Source organism: Crocodylus porosus, unplaced genomic scaffold, assembly GCF_001723895.1.
Source record: "Crocodylus porosus isolate Cpor-Errol unplaced genomic scaffold, CroPor_comp1, whole genome shotgun sequence".
Taxonomy (NCBI): Eukaryota; Metazoa; Chordata; order Crocodylia; family Crocodylidae; genus Crocodylus; species Crocodylus porosus.
The window spans coordinates 28,973,049-28,994,566 of record NW_017728886.1 but is presented as its reverse complement, the minus strand read 5'-3'; the positions used below and the strand labels follow the sequence as shown (position 1 = coordinate 28,994,566).

Genomic DNA, 21,518 nt, shown 5'->3' with positions numbered 1-21,518 from the left:
GCTGATCCCAGAATTCACTGCAGTCTCTGCTTCAGGTTTTCTGTTCTCTATCTCTCATGTAAATGAATGGTCATCTGTTCCCATCTCAGATGCAAATGAGACCTAGGGCAGTTGTTGCACTTTTGTTACCCTTATCTGGAGGGTTTTAGGTGAGTCTCTCACTGCATCTTAATCAGTTTCTGTTTAGGTGGGGGAGGGATGGCGATTCTTTGTGAGTCGGACAGTCTGTGTCCTGTGTCAGGGTTCCCCAAAAACATGGAGCGGACAGGTAACAATGTGCAGCTGCAGCTGGCCCAGCCGTGCACAGAGGCAGTTGAGAAATGGAGTCCACTGCCAACTGGATCCAGCCCGCGGGTCGGACTTTACTCGCCCCTGTCCTAATTAGAAGCTAAGTAGGAATTTTTATTTTACTTCCTTTATATATTGCCTAAGGCAACAATAATGCTGTTTTCTACTTCTTCAAAAATTGTAAAGTTATTTAATTGGTGGCACGTGAGTGCCAGTGACACCTGATCAACTTGGGGAATCAAAACATTTTAAATGATTTGTCAATTGTTGCATAATTTTCTAAGTATTAGGAAGTTTTCAAGGTATTGATAGTATAAGATACTGTTCTGCAAGCACACTATCATAATATATAGCTCTGCACTTATAGACTAGTAAGTCTATATTCAATGTAATACAGGGGTTGGATCCCACTCTTGGACCAGTTTTACTTCAGCAAGAACACTTCTGGTTTGTACCACAGAGAAAAATGTGGCCCCAAGTGTTTTTTTTTTTAAATGTAATGAAAACTTGGTAATGAGATTCTTGCACAGAGGGAGACTTCACAATGGGAGTTCTGCAGAAAGATCACCGATAGTCTACAACCCGCAGCATGTAGAAATATTGTTATAACAGGACCTGGTGTTATGTTCACTTAACCCTGATTCTATAATGTCTCCTGCTTTCAAAAGAAAGTTATCCATTGTTATATTTTAAGATTAATGTATTGTGATTGTAAAATACTAATCCTAAAATAATTTTTGCTTAAATGGGGCCAGACTATGAAGCCATTATTCCATTTGGTTAGTACTTTTTCAATGAAAGACTCCTACTGTGGTCAGTAGGACTGTTTGAATAAGTGCTTACTGGTATTACTCAGAGGTGCACATGTGGATCCCTGGAGTTGTGGGGGAGGTTATTTAATCAGAGTTGCAATGCTAACCTTTCCATATAGTAACCTACTGGGATAGCAGGTTTATTATGAACAATTATAATTATGCTTTCATTTTATATGCAAATGTTCTTGCATGTTTTGTACAGTGTCTTTCGACTCGTCATTTTCTTGAGATTCATGTACCTGAAAATATATTGTGTATAAAAACATTAACTAGCATTCTTTGCAGCTACATAAGTTAGAAGCAATGATTCAAAAACTTAATGTACTAGTGTAGAGAACTAAACACACACACGGTCCTGTTAATTTCCATTTGAATCTTTTCAGGATAAATTCTTTTGCACAAATTCTGTGCTTTAGTATGCAAATTAGGTAAAGTCTTTTAATATTAACAGGTCTCTGTTTTTCATATTTTTTTCAATTGCTGTTTTCCCTTCCACATTTTCCAGTGAAAACATTTTCTTCATTAGAAATGAACATATTTGGTGCAAGTGTCCCTTCAAAGATAGAGAAAATGAATTATACATCATGGATTATGTCTGTCTGTAGGTGATTTAAAATAATCCATAAATACATTTGAAACTGTTTGAACACATGTAATTGTTTTATGCTTCAAGGTGATATCTATCTATACTGAATATTTGTAGCAGGAAAATAAATAGGGTGTGCAGGGGATAGGATTCTCTGTGATTTTTCTTTAATCCCTTCCTGTGAACACTGCAATAGGAAAAAGCTCTTCTGGTCTACAACTGACAGAAGATTTAAATCATAAGTTCCATAATGACTACCCATGCTGGAAATTTCTGATGGGAATGCTGATCATTTAATGAACAACAACATCCTTAAGCAGAGATTGATGCTTTTTAAAGTCAAGGCTATATCTATTCAGTTGAACTGTTTATAAATTTAGATTGCACTTTAACGCTTTACTGTGCGAGCAGTAATTTTACCTTCTTAGTTTCACCATGCTTTAGGCCTTGAGTAGCCTCCAGACCTTGGATAAATTTAATAATTTATCTGAATGTTGTCCTAGGATGCCAGTTACATGCTTTCTTTAATATGTTTCAGTGGGACAAAAAAAAAAAGACAAAAAAAATCAAATTCAGTTGTAAGAGAACATTTGAGCCAGAACATCTTTCCACAACTTAGTTGTTTTGCTTTTATTAATTATTTTCCAAAGTCCTGGATTTTTGGGGCAGGGGTTGTGTTAGGTTTATAAGAGTAACCTCAGCCAATTAGGTGGATTATATAGAACCTTTGGGTTTTAATCCATTTTTCTTGACATTATTTCTTTATACTACTGAAACTTTGTACCTGCAATAAAACCTCCTCCAGGGGGCAAGATGGAGATGTTGTAGCTAATTAAATGGAATCCACTCCTTATAAAGCCATCGTCTGTGGCCATCATAAATATTCCTGTTAGGTTGCCACCCAGTCCCTTCCACTGAGCCATAGGTCAGCCACTCAGTGGCCTAAGGCATTGCCAAGAACAATTCTTTTACTCCAGATTTCTTTTTAATAGTAGGAGGAAACATTTTCAGGGATTAAGGATGTTTTTTAAACCTGACACTTGATATGCTGGATCAGTTCTCAATGGAGATAAACTGTGCAATTGAGGTGGCTTCCTGCAGGGAAAAACAGTGAAAGCTGTTAATTGACTGCTGGAGTAAAAAGCCAGTTATTACAAGACAAAAAAATCTATTTCCTAATAAGAGAAAACTTTAAATTTTTAGTAGTCAAACTGCTCTGTGAATTCCCACTTTAAAGTTGCAGTTTAGAATGAAATCACATGTAGTTCCTTTTAATTCATAAATGCTCTGGAGGAAAAAGGGGTGCTATGAACCATTGATTTTGAGTAGAGTCTAAATGGAGTTATCTGCATGATAGGGGTGGTTGCCATTTTGCCACTTTTGCCTCTCCCAGAAGCTGTAGGGAAAATTGAAACATTCTAAATAATGCCTTCTTATAGCAATAAGAGAACCATGTCTGGCCACACTGGGTGGACCTACACATGCGATTAATGTGAAGCAATAAATTTTGCAGCAATTTGAGCTGGAATAAACTACTCCCAGGTGCGGCATCTACATTTGTGCCCAGGATAGTAGTAAATTTGAAATTGGAATGGAGCAGGCCCCAAGTAAGGAACACAGGGAGTAAGCCCGTGGCTCCAGGTGGCAGTGTTAGGTGGGCGGTAGAGGGCCTGGCTGGGGTTTGAGAGTACTGAAAGTGCAGAGTCATGTGGCCAGGCAGCGGGCAGGAATGTCGCCCTCCGCTGGCTGGGCTGACTGGGAACAATTTATGCCTATGGTGAACATGTGTTTAATTTCAGTAAATACCCTGGTGTAAGATAGTACTGTCCCCGAGAGTACTATTTTACTGTGACATAAATTAGTTTATTGTGGTATAATACCATCGCATGTGTAGACAGTGATGCTTTGCTCTGCAGCTCATTAGTCTACTCTACAGTAAAGCATCTGTATAGATGTGGCCACTGTTACTACCTAGGGAAACAGTGGATCAGTGAGTTTGATGAAAAGAACAGGCATCTCAGAACAGTCATACCTCTCTTCTGCTGGCGTAATTTCATTGTATAAGAAATTACTGCTTTTAGAAAATCCTGGTGATGTGCTTTGGAAGGCTTGGATAAATGCAAAGTAGTATTATTCTTGTCAGAAACCTTCCAACGGAGAAATAGTCCCATATTAAAGTCTGAATGCCACTGCAAGCAACAAAGAGTAACAGCAATATTTAGAAACATGTACCAGTCAGCTTATTTCATTTTTACCCCAAATCAGCAGGTGATGGCAAATTTTTCATTCCAGTGTCAGTTCAATTAGATCTGAATTAAACAGTCTAAATTAATTTATATGACATTTAAATAAAGGACTGGAAGGATTTCTGGAATGTGAAAGTTAAGGGTGCTTACACAAGTTACACTTTTTGCACAATCTGGCCTCTGGGGAAAGTGCTCTACAGCCATGACAAAACACATGTCCTGAGCACCTTAGGGAACTTTTGTTCCCTAAGGCATCATGTAGGCATTATAAGATGGAAGAGAATGTGTAATACGAGAACACTTTCACACAGATACACAATAAACATTTGAAATGCCAAATCCCCAACTGTATACCAAATCCCTCAAGAATTTCCTGCCATCTCCTCAAAAATTATTCCCAACAGATTCCAGGAACCCTTCAGTGTCAATGACGGGTTGTATCTCCATGCTGATTTTATGAATGCCTAATTCCCTGTAACAGTTTTGGAGGCCTAATATAGCTGCTGATCGCTCAATTCATAGAAAGGGCACCTGGAAGCTATCCCTTTACCATGGATTGCAGTGTCAGGAGAAGAAAAGGCGTCTGGCCATTGCTGCTCCAACTGCTGAGAGATGTCAGTTCCATTAGTGTCAGCCTGAAGGCTAAAACAAACTTCAAAGTAAAGGAAATCTTGAAGTAGCATATGCTGGGGTCATCCTCATTGCCTTGGAAGTTTCAGTCTGAATGCCACCACTTAGATTTGTGCTGCAAGAGGAAGACATGGAATATCACCTCCAAGGGCAGTAGTTATCAACCTTTTTTAGACTCGAGGAACCCACTGGAAAAAATGCCAGCTCTTAGCTTTCATTTGGTTTTTGATTGTGGAAAAATAGAGCAATTTTGTAATGAACTCAGATCAGAACAGGTCAGAAAGTTTTTAACACTACGGATTCTTATTTGAAAACTCGGTGTTTATCTTGTGAATCATGTTTTCACATTTAACAGTGCTAATGTTGTGTGGTAACCTGTGGCATCCTTGAAAGGGTCTAAAGATGCCCTAGGGTGCCATGGCATCCTAGCCGAGAAACACTGTCCTAGGAAAGGAGAGCAGACATGTGATCTGAAAAAGAACCAGGACATGAGTTTGAAGGCCAGTGGACAAACTATTTAGAAATTAAAAGAAAGTGAGGGAATGTGCCTCAAAAGAGAGAGGATTGCTGGGTGCTAAGACTCAGAATATTTTCAACCAACATGTTCTATCAGTTACTCTTTAGAAACTTTAACACATGAGGATGCTTTTTCCAGGGGTTTCACAACCAACATGATTTTGCAAGCATGATCTTACTCTCATGCTTTGAATTTGGTCATGTTCTCATGGCTATTATTTCTAAAGCAATGGACGTAGCACAGAACATAAAATTATAGTAAGGAACAGTGTCAGGACTAGATACTTCCCCCCACATCCATTATTGCTGGTGGGCAGTCCATGGGTTAATTGCATGACTTATAGCTCAGTTGTCTTCACATAGATTCCAGTCTATGGTTGGATTCAGTGAAAATGTTATCATCCTCTGCCTGGCAGGGAGAGACTAGAGAGCAACAATGAAGGTGTGTACACTTAGGTCTGACTAGTAAACTGCCAGTGCAGAGAATATAAAAAGGGAGAGGAGGTAGAAGAAGAGCCCCTTGAAGCACATAAGTACCTTTATTTATAGATACCAGAAACCAAGCAGCCTCCTGAGTGCAGTTTTTAAATATAGCTACCTGCAAGAGGCAGGACAAGAGACTGGTGCAATATTGTATAGATGCTCAGACTTCTAGAGTACATGTGACAACTGAGCTCATGCTGGTAGTGAGTAAAGACTTACTCATCAGGCAACAGTTCTGTGACCTTTTGTGAAGTCATTTTATGCTTTCCAACAGCCCATGCTGCAAAAACATTAGTCCCCATGGGGTAATGACTGACACATACCTGGATATGGAGACCTACTATTTCACCTATTAAAGTTATTCCATCTGGGGTGTAGTTGGGGCTCATTAGCAGCGCTGTGTGAAATTTGCCTTGGTACTTCATCTGTTATATCAGATCTCTGAATAACAGACTCCGGTGCTCTCATGCAAACACCTATCAGATGTAACATTTTTTAAAAACACAAAAATCTTGTATAGACTTCTGTTAGCTAAGCAAAGTTTTTCAAAAATACCTTTTTAACTCGGAAATTCCCATACCTTAACCATATGCATTCCCAGTAGCCAGAGACTTATATTCCTTTATCAGATGTATCCTCATTTTTCTGGTCCAGGAAGCACACCCCTATGAGTCACTTTCATGGAGAAGTTGGGGCTACTTTGTACAGTCCTGGCAGACTTTCTGCCATTGTGCTTGTTTAAGCTAGATATAGACCAAGGCTTAGTGTATTTATATTAGCATTTTGAACCTCCTACACTATCTGATTTAAAGTGGACAGGCAGGTAATTATTTAAGAGCTGTGTATAAGACAAAGGTATGCAGAGTGTTTTTATAGCCCCTCCCTTGAATTGCTTTCAGTAGCAAGCAATCATGATGAGATAGGATTCCCCACACTTATAGAAAGATAATAGACAGTAGTGGTCTACACCAGTAGAGAGTCCATGACTGATTAGATTATACACTTCCTTGGGTGGTGCAGAAAAAGTCTTTGTGGGTACTTGCATTTTTTTTTCTTCTTGACTGCCTTTCTTAATCCTTAAAGAGAATTAACTGGAGGATTCTAGGGTGAAGGGTGTATAGGAAAAGATGGGTAAGGAGGAGAGATATCAAAGAATATACGCAGGGTGTATAGCCATATATACCAGACATTTCTAGTACGGAAATACTTTAGGAAGGCAGGGTACTCTTGTGAGTATGTGGGGTACAAAGGAATGTGCACTTGGTGGAGTTTAAGGTATGAACATGAATGGTAAATACTAGGACAGTGTCTGTTAAACCAGTTCATCCTAGAAGTATTGATAAGTTTTCTTAGTGGTTAGACACTGCATGTTTGTCTGGAAAGCAGACTGATCTTGAAAGTTTGGGGTTTTTTTTAAATTATTAGCACTCTACCATTCAGTATTCTGAGAATTCTGTCAAAAATAGAAACAATATGGTTGTATTAGAAAAACCAGTCAAATTACATTTTCTATAAGCAGTTTGATTGGAAGCTAAAATTAAATAACATTTTTCACTTGAGGTGAGAATCAAATAGCATCATTTTCAGAAAAAAATGGACACAAAAGTTTTGCACAGGGAAACTTGGAACTCACATAGCTCAGAAAGACTAACACTGGCGATAAAACATCCTTTTAAGCAACTGAGGGAGTGTTTCACAAATATGAGCTAAAATAAACACCCATCATTGCAGCAGTTTCAGTTTAGTTTCATAGCTTGCTGATTATTTTGCTGCCAGAAAGCCAGTCATCCTGATGATATAGCACGTACATAGCTTGTGCAAGTGAGTCAGTGGTTCTGGAATAGGTCATTTGTAAATATAGATGCAGCACCAAAGTCATGCCATTTTAATCCCTATTTCAGTGGTGTGTATCATGTTTTTATACAAAAATTGACTCTGCTAAAGCTGTTTGCAACTTTAAAAACCCTTTCCCCTACCACATAAGGGTTGACTCTTACCAGAGCAACCATTCCACTCCTATTTGGTAAAGGAAAGAGGGGTGGGGAGAAGGCAGATAGTATTGCAGTGATATTCCCTTGTGGAATTAAAAAACAAAACAAACACCAACAACTCTTCCGCCTCTGCCATCATCATCATGGAAAAAATAAAGACCTAAAAAAAAAGTCACAGTGTTCTTTTGCATAGCCCCAGAGCGGTTAACAGCTCTGTAGAAGGTGTCACCTGAAAACCAGACACAGCAATGCAGATACAAGATCACTAAGGCACAGGAACCAGCAACACAGGACCGGAGAACAGAGGAGTTTGAACAGGGAGTTGGCTATGGAGTTTCCCTAGTCATTTTCTTGCTCTGTAAGCCTTCTGAGTACAAGCAGGTAAAAGAGAGAGAGGGAATTTCTCCAGGACACAGCAGCAGAAGAGGAAAGAGGAGATAGCAGGAAAATCAAAAGGATGGCTGGAAAACAGCAATACCAAAGCCCCTGCCACACCTAGCTTTTCCTCTGCCTGTACCTGTGCAATCACTGTACAGGCACAGCCCTAGGCTACTGAGGCTTCCACCCAGATTTTGGCATGGCTTTGCAGTGACCGTGGTCTGCATGTCAAGAGTGAGAAAATCAAAGATTCCATTGGTCCCTTAAGGAATGCAGAAGGCAATCTAGTCACAGACAGTACAGAAAAGGATGAAGTATTTAATGCCTCTTTTGTGTCAGTTTTTACAAATAGAAGCAACTACCAGGTGACAGGTTGTCAGCAGAGACTGAGAAAGAGACAAATAGCCTAGAGTAATGGCTGAACAGGCTAGGGATTACTTCACAAAGCTAGTTGCTTTCAAAAAATCAACAGGGCCAGATAGGATGCACTTGAGGGTACTGAAGGAATTGGCTGAAGTAATTTTCGAGATATTGACTATCCTTGTTGAGAACTCAGACACTGAATGAGGTCCTGGATGACTGGTAGTAAAGCATTGGAACAAGCTACCTAGAAAGGTTGTAGAATCTCCATCCTTGGAGGTTTTTAAGACCCAGGTAGACAAAGCCTTGGCTGGGATGATATAATTGGGGATGGTCCTGCTCTGAGCAAGGGGTTAGACTAGATGACAACCTGAAGTCCCTTCCAACCCTAATTTTCTATGATTCTATGACAGGAAAAGGACCCATCTTGAAGAAGGGGGTTCCAGGGAATAATAGACCAGGCAGCTTGACCTGTATAGCTGGAAAGATCATGGAGCAGTTCTCAAGGAATCCACTGTGAAGCACCTAGAGGAGAACAAAGTGATCAGGAACAGTCAGCATGGATTCACCAAGAGCAAGTCACCTGACCAACCTGATTGGCTTCTGTGATAAAGTAACAGGCTCTGTAGGTGAGGAGAGAACAGTGCAGCCAGCTCTATGCCAAGCAGCTCTATCCCCAGAGCAGCCAGCTCTATGCCAAGCAGGGCAGCTGCCAGCAAGCCCAATGCTTCCCGCCTGGCAGGAGGCTCACTGCCAGCTGCCCCACATCTGAGACAGCACCCAGCAAGCCTCATGTTGGACAGGGCTTCCCTGTCCAGGTGGGGGCTTGCTGGCAGCTGTGTGTTTATGGGTATAGGGCCAGGAGAGCTCTATTCTCTGCGGGGCAGCTGTCTCCTGGTTGGTATAAATCAAAATTCCCTCCCGCTGTGCATAGGGTCAGAAGACAGCAGCCACTACAGCTGGCAGAGCTCTCCTGGCCCTGTGCCTCAAGCCAGCCCATGGAGTAGCACCTGGGGAAACCTGGAGCTCCCCCTGGATGCTGCAGGTGGGCAGAGTAGGGCAGGACAAGTCTGCTCCTGTTGAGAACAAATCTTATCCCAATAGGGAGCATGTATAGACGTGCTTCCAGGAACACTTACTGCATAGTATTTTACTATGCAGTAAGCCTTCTGCTAATTAATAGTACGTGTAGACATGCCCACTGAGTAGTTCTCAATGATTCGCTGGGCACATCTATACTTAAGTTACGGTGCAGTAACCAAAAACTACTGCACAGTATGGGCATGTGTCTGCACATGCGTACCCGTACTGCACAATAACTATGGCAACTTATGTCGACTGCATGATGCAGGTAGCAAGCTTGCTCCTGAACAGTTACTGCACAGTCAAGCACCAGTAGATGCCTTACTGTGCAATAGCTCTGTTTGTGCCGACTGCACTGTAATGCTGGTTTAAGAACCGCTACATGTGTAGATACGCCCACTGTCTAGTTGGAAGGAGGTATCAAGTGGGATTACCCAGGAGTCTGCTCTGGGTCTGGTATTGTTCAGCATCTTCATTAATGATTTGGATGGTGGGATTGAGTTCACGCTTAACAGATTTGCAGACAATGTCAAATCAAGTAGAATCCAGAATGACCTGGATAGACTGGAGAAATGGTCCTCCAATCAGATGAGATTCAACATAGACAAGTGTGAAATCCTACTCTTAGGACAGAATAACTGTATGCACAAATACAGACTGGGGAATGACCAACTAGGTTGCAGTACCGCAGAGAAAGACTGGGGGGTTATAGTGGACCACAAGCTCAGTGTGAGCCAACAGTGTGCTCTTGTTGCAAAAAAAGCCAACAGCATCCTGGGTTGGTTTAGTACCTGGACAGGGATGATCTAGGTGTAGCTATGACTGTTTTCTAGCATGGGAATTTTCCACTCTTCTAGGCTTTGCAGGGTCCTGCAGGAGGGCTGTGATCTCCCCAAGGCCTCCTTCCTGTGCCAAGTTGGCCCAAAGGAATACTCCGTTCCTCACCAGCATCAGAAGCTGCTCCTGCAGTCATGTCTCTCCCCTCTTGCTTGCTCTGGAAGAGCTCCTTCCCCCTTGGCTGCAGGCAGGAAAATGCCATCCTGGCCTCAGCCCTAGGGTTTATATGTGAGCCAGGCCCTACCCCTTCCGGTCAGCTGACCGCTGGCAGGTGTGAGCCACTAGCTCACTCTGGCTGCCCTGGTAAGCAGCAGCTAGGACTCCCCACTCACTGCTAGGGCTGTTTCCCTTGTAGTTTCCACTTGTCAAAGGAGCAGGGAACCTGAGTGCACTATGACACTTCCCCCCCACACACACATGCACACTTTTTCTGCTATATGTGTCAGGGTATTTTTAATCCTTAACAGCAGAGACAACCCAAGCAGGCTGCAGGGCCCCAGGCAAATCAGACTGTGTGGGGCCCTGTCCCTGCGTGGCCTGGATGTGAAGAAGCCGCTGCCGCCTGTGGAGGGGGGGCAAGCGGCCAGACACAAAGCTGACAGCAGCAGCGCAGAGTCACCATGGCCACTCTGCCTAGCTCTGCAGGGCCCCCCAAAGCGCAGGGCCCGGGGCAGTCGCCCTGATTTGCCCCCCTCTAGGGACAGCCTTGCTTTCCAGAGACATTGAGTGTTGGCTATAGCCAAGACTGGGGACCTCATCTGGGGTGTGCCAATGCTCCTGCTGAGAACAAAACTGATGGTGTCTGGTTGGAGGGTCTTATGCCTCCACTCAGGGTCAGACTAATCTCCATATCTGGGGTCAGGAAGGAATTTTACCCCATGGTCAGTTTGGTATGGACTGTGGGGGCGGGGGTTGCCTTCTTCAGTAACAGGAAGAGCTGCCCTCTGCCCAGGACTTTTTGAGCACATATTGACAACATTTTATAGAAGCAGGATATTGGTTGCCATGGTTCTTCTACTTTACCTGTGGCAGGTTAGAGTGTAGTCTTTGTTGTGTCAAGGTTGATGGTAGTCTTATGTAAAGCTTAAATTACGTTTGTATGCGATGTTTTGGATATGGATGATCCTGCCTCAGGCAGGAGATTGGATTAGATGACCTCTGGAGGTCCCTTCCAGCCCCACTTCTCTACGTCTCTATGACTATGACTCTATCCTTGGAAACTTTCAAAAGCGGGTTAGATAGACACTTGGCTGGGATGGTTTAGTCAGGGATGATCCTACGAGGGATCAGGGATGAGTACAGGCCTGGACTAGTGGACCTTGTGAGGTTCCTTCCAAGCCCTACTTTCCTAGGATCCTATGACCACTGTGGCTGGTGATGCACAGACTCCCATGAGCAATGCAGCTCCCTTACGGAATTCTCCCAGGATCTTATACTCCATGCACCATACACTGTCTCATTTTCCTAGACAAGGGGATAGCCAGTCCAGAGGACAGTTAGTACACAGCTTGAAAATTTACCCAACTCCACTAGCCAGGTCTAGTAGCAGGACCCGCAATATTAATTCTCACATCACTCGCTGTGATTTTTATGCATGTTCATAAGTTGAAAATATCTATCAAATAACCATGCACATATTGGATCATTTATTTGCTTCATTTTATTTTAACACTGGAATTGCACTCTGCAGAAGAAACCCACATTTACTTACTTAGGGTTGTTTGGATTTGTTCTCTCCTTTTCTCTCCTGTTTTTGAGTCCTTCTCCATTATGTCTTGGTATCTTTTCTTCCATTTTTCACTGTCTGTTTTCAAAGTTTATGTCTTCCTTGTCAGACCTTTTTAAAGATAATAAGCGAGGATAGTGATTTTTGCTGTATGCTGGCTACTTAACTACCTGGGATTATGAAGAAATTATCTTTATAGGCAAGCTATTCCGTAATTGTCCCTTATGAGATTTCTTGTACTTACCTCTAATAGCATCTAGTGCTGATTATTATTGAAGGCAGGATACCAGATTAGGTGAACCATCAGTCATATAGATAGCAATAACTATATTTAACTATTTTGAACTATAGCTTTTTCCTCTTCTTCTCTCTTCCATAGTTTATGCTATTTTTCCACTTCACCCCATGCTCAGCATTTTATTACAGTCCTTCCCCTCAGTTCTCTTCTAGCTTTTCATTATTCTTTCTACCTACATTCTTTCCTTCTCTTTCAAACAAGTGTAAACTTCTCTTTTCTCTCTTTCCCTACTATCTGGACAGTGCTTTTTTCTAAATTGCCAGAATTTGATGCCTTTTAAACTGTTTTCAGTTGTTTCTCTCTGGCAACACAGGTTTGGTTCAATACACTAATATGATTTCAGCATCAGACAACACTAAGCAGTGGAGGGAGGAGTCACTAATGGATGGGAGGATGGAGGGAAAATAAGTAGTAAAACAGCAACTTTTATGAGTCACCAAATGGCAAAGCATCTTTAAACAGTGGGGAAAGCACAGGAAGATATTAAATATCACCAATTAATCACTGACTTCTACTAATCCTTTGCCATTTGAGATTCCATCAGATAAAAACAGTGAACCAGTCAAAGCCTGATTCTCTGGGTTCTTGTACCTTTTCTTGTCATTTATACCTGTGCAGAGCTGGTGTAAAATACTGTGAAAACGTCACAGTGTCTCTTCTTGCTCACCTCTTGAGGGTATATTTTTTGTGTAAGACAGATAATTTTGTAATAACAGGGTTCAGATGGTTAGCTACACAAAATCTGTGGTACTCTGAGACTAAGGCCTGATTAAATCTGGTCCCAGACAGAAAGACCTAAATGAAAGGGGATCTGCAGGCATATCCTCTCCTGTAGCTCTGCCCTTCAGGTGCCTGGTGCTTTTTATTTTATCTTTTCACTAACTAATTTAGGTGCTTTCATGTGACACAGCTCTCCAGCTACATAGAAATCCTTCCCCTGCAGGAGTCAACATGTGGTTCCAAAGCAGAGACCTGAACAACAAAAATAGATCCAGGTTTTCCCCAGGCTCAAATAATACCTCACCAGCATACTTGTCCTTCTGGCCTTGTATACAGGGCTGCTTTGCCACATAGAGTTGGTGAGCAGACAGACACTGTTGCCTCTATCTAGGCTTCTCTGCCCACATCTGAGACCCCAGGGAGGTATCTCTGTTCACTGTTCTATTGTATTCCTCTCCCAGCACTACTCCCTACAGTGCTATCACTAGTCAAGCCACTTTGCTGGCCATTTCCTGTCTTATGATCACCACCTTTTTGCTCGCTCCCAGGTCACTTTTCTGATATGTAACTGTAGAGAACTGTTCAGGGGGTCACTAATTCCCACGAGTCTTTCTTGACTGAGGTTCTGAGACCACTCAGTAGTCTTACGTGATCCTTTACCTCCAAGCACAGGATCCACAGTTCAGTCCTCCCGAGTATTACTCTTATTACTTGGCATTGGACTAGTAGCTGAACAAATAAGCAGTCAGGGCCCTGCTGGACTTGTATAGCCTGAGTTGCTCTGTCTCCACTGCCGTTGTTACCCAAGCCAATTATAGATTCAAGCTAGCAGTGATATGTTTGCACATGCAATCGCAGGTTTTGTCTTCAGTGGAGACAAACCCTAAGAGACCCTAAACTTCAGGACTGATCAAAGACAATAGTGACCACAGGACCCTTGCAGCGATGCAAACAAGCAGTCCAATTATACAACTCACTGCATCCCTTTAAGTCCAAGAACAGGATGATCTGAGACTTCTCCCTGACATTCCCCTGTTAACCTGTCTTCAGTTTCAGAGAGAATAGCCTATAGCCACAGTAGCAAAGACAATATTTAGTTAAGCTGAAAGGTTAGGAGGTAAAAAGGTTCTTATGTATTTGGGGGCTAAGGAGGGAATGAAGGAGAATGTCACAGGCTAAACTTATTTCATATTAATGTGTCAGCAGAACCCAGGAGACACAGTCAGGATTGTGCTAGGTGCTGAAGAAACCCACAGGAAAGTCATCTTTGTCCTGAGTACAGGAAAATCCAATTCCAAGGTACGTGCACATATTTTTTGAAAATTTGTCCTCCACTAGTATTGTCATGTATAAGAAGCCCCACTCTGCTTAAATAATTACTAATAGCACACAGCAAAACAACAAAGTGAAATATAAGCAGCATTGTTATTAAAATGTATCAGGGTGACTTCCAGGTATATTCAATTTTCTCCCTTTGGACTGATAAAAAACTTCTCTTAAACTTAACTCCCATGCATTCATTCTCTTCCCACGTGAACTACTTGCTCCATATATGCATTACTTCAATATATATGACTTGAGTGCACATTTTCTACACATTTAAAAGAAAAAGGACCTTTAAATGCTGAAAGAAAAGGTTTCTGTGCACCAGAAGTAGAATTATGAATATTTCTGGTACCCTTATCAAAAAAGAGTTTGCACTTATTTCCAGATGCACAGTTCTGGAGTGGATAGTAGCAAACCAGATGTGGGCTTGATTGTTAGTCGTACCTTCTGGCTTGCCGTGGTCATGCTAAGTATTGGTGTGACACAAGTTTGTAAGACAACTTTAGTAAGAGTTTCCCCTATAATTCATGTAGAGAATTGTGCTGCAAATATGTTCTGGAACAATAAACTACAAACACATATTGACCTTATCAGTGCCAAAAGGATGAACCATTGTCAAGTTTTTTATGTAGGATGGCCACTCAGGGAAGCTTTAGTGCTACAAATCTGCAAGATAAAGATTGTTTCACATTATTGTTTTAACACGTCATTGTAATTTAAAGTTGAGTAACTGCAGGTGTTTTATTCCTAAACTGTTTTGTTCCTAAACTGTTTTGTATAGAGCACATATTACTGTTGTACTTCAGTCCTCCTAAAGCTGTTATTCATGTGTTACCACACGGACTCCATTCTGTTATGAACAGGGATACGAAGCGCTGCACCCAGCCACACCCATACTCAGATAAACATACAAGATGACTTTCAGTTGTGGCTAACAAAATGTCTCAGGGCACCAAATGAGCCTATGCCTAGAGATATAAATAATAAACTATTTTCAGCATTAATTGTGCATGCAAGCTTTTTTCTTGGAGAGTACCATTCAGCTTCTAGGTCAGAGGCAGCAGAGTGGCAGTGGGTAGGGTGGAGGGAATTACTTCTGAATTTGGGAGCATTTGTGCAGGAGTTTGCCTTTTTATACTTTCTTATTTTAAAACTTTATTTTTTTGTAAGCTGTCCTGAGCCTTTTTTGGGAAGGGTGAAATGTGAATCAAATAAATACTAATATTAATAAAAAAGAAATGTTGAAAGTCAGTATTCTTGTTGATCTAGTGCAGTGGCTAGATCTTTTGCAGACTCTGACTCAATTACTACAGAAAAAGGTTAAGCATAAAGAATAAGAAGGACGATTGTGATTCCCCTCTCCCTAGACCTAGTTTGAACGTCCAGGTTAAGAACCCATGGTCTTAAAGGTTGGTACAGTAGAAGTTGTACAATAAGGGCAGCATTCAGCAAGGCCTTAACTTTAATGAATTACTCCTAGGAAAGGAAAGCAGTGACCTATTACATCTCACTTGAAGAGGTTTATATTTTAGAGTTAAGATATTATCTGCTGAAATATTGGCATCTTCTCTCTAAAACATTAGCTTCCTCAAGTGGGATGTAATTGTGTTACAACTGTCCTTGTATGAATAAAATTCACATCATCATGGAGCTTTTGTTCTTGAGATCTTGACTCCATAGAAAACTGACAATAAACCTTGTGCACCTAGACCTGTAAGATAAATCAGATTTTGACCCACAGGGCTTTCTAGACATATATCTACTAAACCACTGTTAGGATCCTCTGAAGTGCCCCACAAGATGCATCTACACATGCCCCTTACGGCACAGCTGTTACTGCTCCATCATTTAGTACTTGCTTTAGGAACTCCTAATTGACAGCGCAGTAACGACCATTACTACACCGTCCCAGTAGTGCACAGTTATTTTTAGCAGCTACGTCACCATAGTGGTGCACTGTAGCGAGGTAGGGGCCATTTTAACTAAGGTCAGGCAGGCAGAGCCTGCAGTGTGTTATTTGCAGCTGAGGGAGCAACATCACCTGGCTGAGCTGAGGCTTGCAACATCTTGGAGGTAAGGGCAGGAGCTGAGGGAATGGCTTGGAGGCTTCTGGTCCTGGGCACAACCTAAAATGTCACCCTGCCAGGGAAGGCAGGCCTGGTGGCACTGTCAGTGGCAAAACTGGGCTGATGCCCCATGGGCAGATTTGATATTGTGATCTAGTCCAGTGCTATGAAAATAAATAAATAGCCTGCACTTCCCTTTGCTAAAATCCATCCAATTACTCCTTCCATAATACACCCTTGGATTACCCATACCATTTCTCTCCTGTCTTTATTTTATGCACTTTGAATGCCTGTAGATTATTAAAATCCCATTAGTTGTTATCTGAAGAGCCCACATTTACTTCTTATGGACCTATTCCTCTGGTCCAGGGGCGATGCATAGGGGGTGCACGTGGCAGTGCACCCACTGGAAAAAGACATCGGTGGCATTGGCGGATGGTCCCTGATCGCCCCTGGCTGTGGGTGCCTGCGGGTCATCGCCAACCCATGGTTGGTGCTCGCCACCTTGCCGCTGCTGCCAACAGTGCCAGCGGTGTCTGCAGAAGCTCACCACTGCTGACTACTCCCACAGCCATTGGTGCACAGCCGTGCCCTCCTGCAGCTGCTAGGGTATGCGCCATCCATGCTCTGGCCTTTTCTTACACTTACTCATAATACAAACACACACAACCCAAGCAGGTTGTATGTACTGGAGGATCAGGTATATTCCTTTGATCTTTCCTTAACCCTGTTTTTAGGATATTATTTTGTTACTAGCCAATTGCCTGTCAGGAATGACGGGGAGTGGGGGGAGGATGGATCGCTGCCGTCCACCGCTCTGTGCCACCACCACCTCCCAGGAGCAGGGGAGATGGGAGAAGCTTGCCCCTCTGTCCCCCTCGGCCAGCACCCTGTGCCCCTGCCGCCTCCTGCCCAGAATGCTCTTAGAGCACGCTGACTGGTTGTTTCAGTCAGCATTGTGATTGGCTGCCAAGACAGCCAATCAGAGTGCAAGTAAAGCATTATGGACAGACACGCTAAGGCTTTTATTATATTAGCTATTTGGCTCAGTACCACCAACAGAGAGACTTACCTCTTAGCATGACAACACAGAAATTTGTCTTGGCATTTCTGCTACTACACTGTACCATGAACTCCTACTCAATCTGCCATCAGTTCTTGCTCCTATATATAATTTCGGCATTTCTGCTTTCCAAATATAGTGCCTCCATTCCAGTGAGTATATTTCAGATTACTCTTGTCAAGAGTTAATATTCTGCATTTAATTAACATGCTGCTTTTGTAACTGTTTTTCCAGGTGACTAGGTAAGCTTAAATACAGCTGGTCTTCAGACTTCCTCGGAGCACTCTGTCAGATCCCTTCACCCCACTTGTCATTTATACTTCCTCTTTGTTTATAGCCTTCTAAATTAACTTCCATCAACTCAGCTGAGACTAGCAGAAGCACTAGTTAGTAATTTTGCTTGAGAAGATAGTGTTTCCTGTTTGGTATTGTTTCCTGGCTTATGCAGAAACATTTTAGGTCATATGACATGGCTGGTAGACCACTTCTTCCTGTTAGGTATTCTTTAAAGAAAAGTAGGTTAGCTTTGCCAAAGCTCAGGACGCATTCTGCATTACAGTAGTGGACCTATTTAGTGTGGCACCCTACATGGGTTTTCAAAGCATGTTGCAATGTAGCCATTTCTGATTTCATATTAGTTATTACCTCCTACTCCTCTGGAAGAAGTAAGGTGAATTTTATTTTACTAGTAACTGCTAATTTATACCCAGTTTGTAAAAATTATCTAGGTGATGCATCTCATTTATAGAAGCTATTATTTGTGCAGATACAACATGCAAATCATGAAATTTACTTCCTTAATTCTTGCAGATGCAAACTTCTCAGTTTCATTCTCCCTGTGAGCTTCATAAATTTATTTGATTGCACTTAGAATATGTTTTAGTCACTCTTAGAATTCACAATATCAGCAAAGATTTCAGGGTGAAAATCCTAATAGATCTATCTGGCAGGTGCATGCACCAGTATTCCACATTTACTGCATGACTGCCATTGAAACATGAAACTGTGTGTCATATTGTGGCCAGCCCTTGGGTGCATGTAGAATTTGTGGTTCAGAAGGATTTTCTGATGAGGAAGTGTAGTTTTGCTTGTTACCAGGAAGTTGGGAGAGATTTTTCAGTTGCTCTGAATACTCACGGTCCATTTATGTCAACAGAGTTATGATATCTCTTACACTAGTTTAGCATCTGCCCCATGGTCGCTAGGTACCAAAAAGAAGAGAGACAGTGATGGTCCCTTTATGTAGGGCAGCATGCCAGCAGTTTATGGAGAGAGTAACTCTTCTCAGTGCTTGGGCAGCAAGCATAAAAGCATGCCTGTGAGGAATTCTGGTCGAGAAAGACCCCTCTGAAACCGCGTAGGTGCCCAAGTCATATACTCTTGAACTTACTGGTATGCAGATATTTCATAATAATAAGAGGGGAAAGGAGTTATTTGAATTATATCTTTTATTGGGCCAGTTGCATAGCTGAGACAGAATTAGATGAGCTTTTGAATGCTTTCATAATAATGATACATTTTGAAGTCCCTGCACTACTTTCTTTGGGCCTTTCTTTCCTTTTCAGTCTGCAACCCCATGGACAGAATTCTGCCCTCTTATTAAGCTTACTTTCCTCTCCCTTAGACTATTTTTGAACTTGCCATTTTTTAAATTATTTTTTTTTGTTGGCTCTTTCCTCCAGACCTGCTTCTTTTCTGTGGCTCATGCTACGGATGTGTCAAACCTGCAAAATTCAAATCTGCAGATGCATTCTGTGTGCATCTTACTAATATAAGAGTTGTTTATAAAGCCGGTTTGATTGTAAAACTTTTTTAAAATATTTTTTATTTTTCTGACATACGCATGTCTACATTTAGCAACATAGAAACACTGACAATGAATGTTGTTTCCTATTTTTAGCCTGCTAATAAAAATATTTTCACTAATCATGACGGCATCTGCAGTGACTGCTATGAATAAAATTGAAAAGAATTTATGGAGATACTGAAAACTGTTTTATTTGGGAAGTGGAAATAAATGTTTTTTATAGCTTGGTGGACAGTATTAGTGTGTGCCACCTTTTTTAGATGAAAATTCTAGTCGTTTTTTCTTTTCTGGTTAGCACCCACTAACCTGTGGGAGGCATCTTGGAACATTAACCGTCCTGTAGACTAATAGGCAGCAGAACACTCTGTCCAGCTCAAATTTAGCAGAGTTTAGTACCACTGTCTCTGGACTGCTATAAGTCCAAAATTATTCTACAAGGCACATGCTCCATACGGACTGTTGAGCCGTGCATACACCTGACTCTGGCAGTGAGCCAGGTTGGGGCTCTGCAGACCTTGATGAAGCTGCTTGCAGCCTCCCTGCCATCTGCTGCAAGTAGCCCAGGCTCTCTGGTGGGTGGCAGGGGCCTGCCCAGAGCCCGGCCCAGCTGTGGCAGGCAGTCGGGAGGCTGTAAGCCACTGCCCTGGGATCTGTGGAGCCCCGCTGAGCTCAGCTTATCACTGGCAGCGGGTGCATGTGCATCCTGGGGTGAACAGCGGGAAAGGGGCCAGAGCTGTGCTTCTACAACAAGGATTGGGCCTCTTGCAGCTCCCCTGCCACCCATGCCAACATCTTAGAAGTTGAGGTTGTGGGTGTTTCTGGCATTCTGCCCAGAAATGTTGCCGACCCCTGGCTTATAGCAATTTCAGGGTTGCTGCATGTTGCACTAACTTGTGCTAGAAGCTGAGACATCATCAGGCTCACTGAAGCACAACATGCTTCAGCAATATCCCACCCCCCCAGTTTAACATTGTTCCTCAAAGCCATTCATATCTGGCATAGATACAGCATGTAAACCACAGAGTGGATTTCCCTGAGCCAGAGAAACTCCCTGCTGTCTATTAGATGCAGCTTTGTGGTGTGGAGGTTTGAAAAGGCCTAGGACAGGGGTGGGCAAAATGGCAGATCTGGCCAGCAGCCAAACTCCATTTCCCAGCAGTCCCTGCCCACATGGCTGGGGCTGGTCTCCATGGAGAGCCAAGCCGCACCTATACTGTGATAGCACAAGGCTGGGATTGCTGTGGAGACCGGCCCAAACTGCACTAGCAGGGCATGCAGCAGGGCAGGGGGTTGCTGTGGAGCCACTGGGATCTTGCAATGGGGGCAGTTTGGTGTGGGTCCAGGGCAGAGCCGCAACCTGCAGACTGTACACTCTGGGCAGGGGCACTTGGGCAGCAGATCACGGCTCTGCCCCAGCTCCTTGGAATGGTGACAGCCTGGTCCCAAGAACATTGTACAACTTCATGCCCTAATGCATGATCCTGGGAGTTGGTGCAGCGTATTCTGTACTCTGAATATGGTTTGCACACGGAAGTAAGGCAAAGTACAAAGTCAGGCTGGGTGCACTATCTGGACAGTGCCTCAGAGTTAGCAGATGCTGTGTGCCTATTTATTCTTTCTGAATTGGGTGGGAGCAGGGAATGGACAGAGCCTTAGTGCCTCTTTCCCTGTCCTACTCCCGGACAGAACTGAGGTAAGGCAATAAGTGTTCTAATCTATTTTTGATAAATGCCACAAGCAAATTACCCCAGAAGCAGGGAGGAATAATGATTAAGAGGTATATCTGAATTATAAATCCTTGCAGGGATGTGGGAATTCTGGTACCATTTCCACACCCTTAGCAAAACTCACAGTCCACCCCCAGAAAAGAGCAATTGTTTGGCTATGGACAGAAGATGCACACAAACTGATTTAAGTGGTGATCAGAAACTGGTTTATACTTGTAACAGAGCATAAGTTCAGTGAAGATAAACCAGTGTCAAAATGGCTGAGACTGGTTTAAGGTAAGCCCGGCTGAATGTAGTTTCAGACTTAGCTGATTTGGGTCAAACTGGTTTATGGAACTTCTGTCCCAAACCCCTTCCTGGTAAAAATTAAGTCCCCTAGCATCCCAGCATGCTTTTCAGCCCTGGGCTGTGCTGTCTGTTCCAGAGAGCAGAACTGGCCATGCCTCTTTCTGCCCTAGCTGGAGCTCTGGCTAGCTGAGAAGGAGGTTGAGACTGCAGGGTCAGCAGCATCTACACTCTGCTCAAGCAGGGATTCCCCCCTTCCTCCCCACCTCCCACTGCACAGACCTCAG

At 42.7% G+C, this 21,518-nt stretch overlaps 1 protein-coding gene across 4 annotated transcripts in view; it reads left to right on the top strand.

Moving 5' to 3' along the window:
- APBB1IP (amyloid beta precursor protein binding family B member 1 interacting protein) overlaps nucleotides 1-21,518 on the top strand; it is a 98,407-nt gene that overhangs the window by 4,439 nt on the left and 72,450 nt on the right. For 2 of the 4 annotated variants that reach the window (XM_019531786.1, XM_019531810.1), the window contains exon 2: nucleotides 14,164-14,256. The gene's annotated coding sequence lies outside the window, so the exon portion shown is untranslated. Of the gene's footprint in view, nucleotides 1-371; nucleotides 393-14,160; nucleotides 14,257-21,518 lie in introns of those variants that run through there. The other 2 variants (XM_019531801.1, XM_019531792.1) reach the window with 2 other exon arrangements.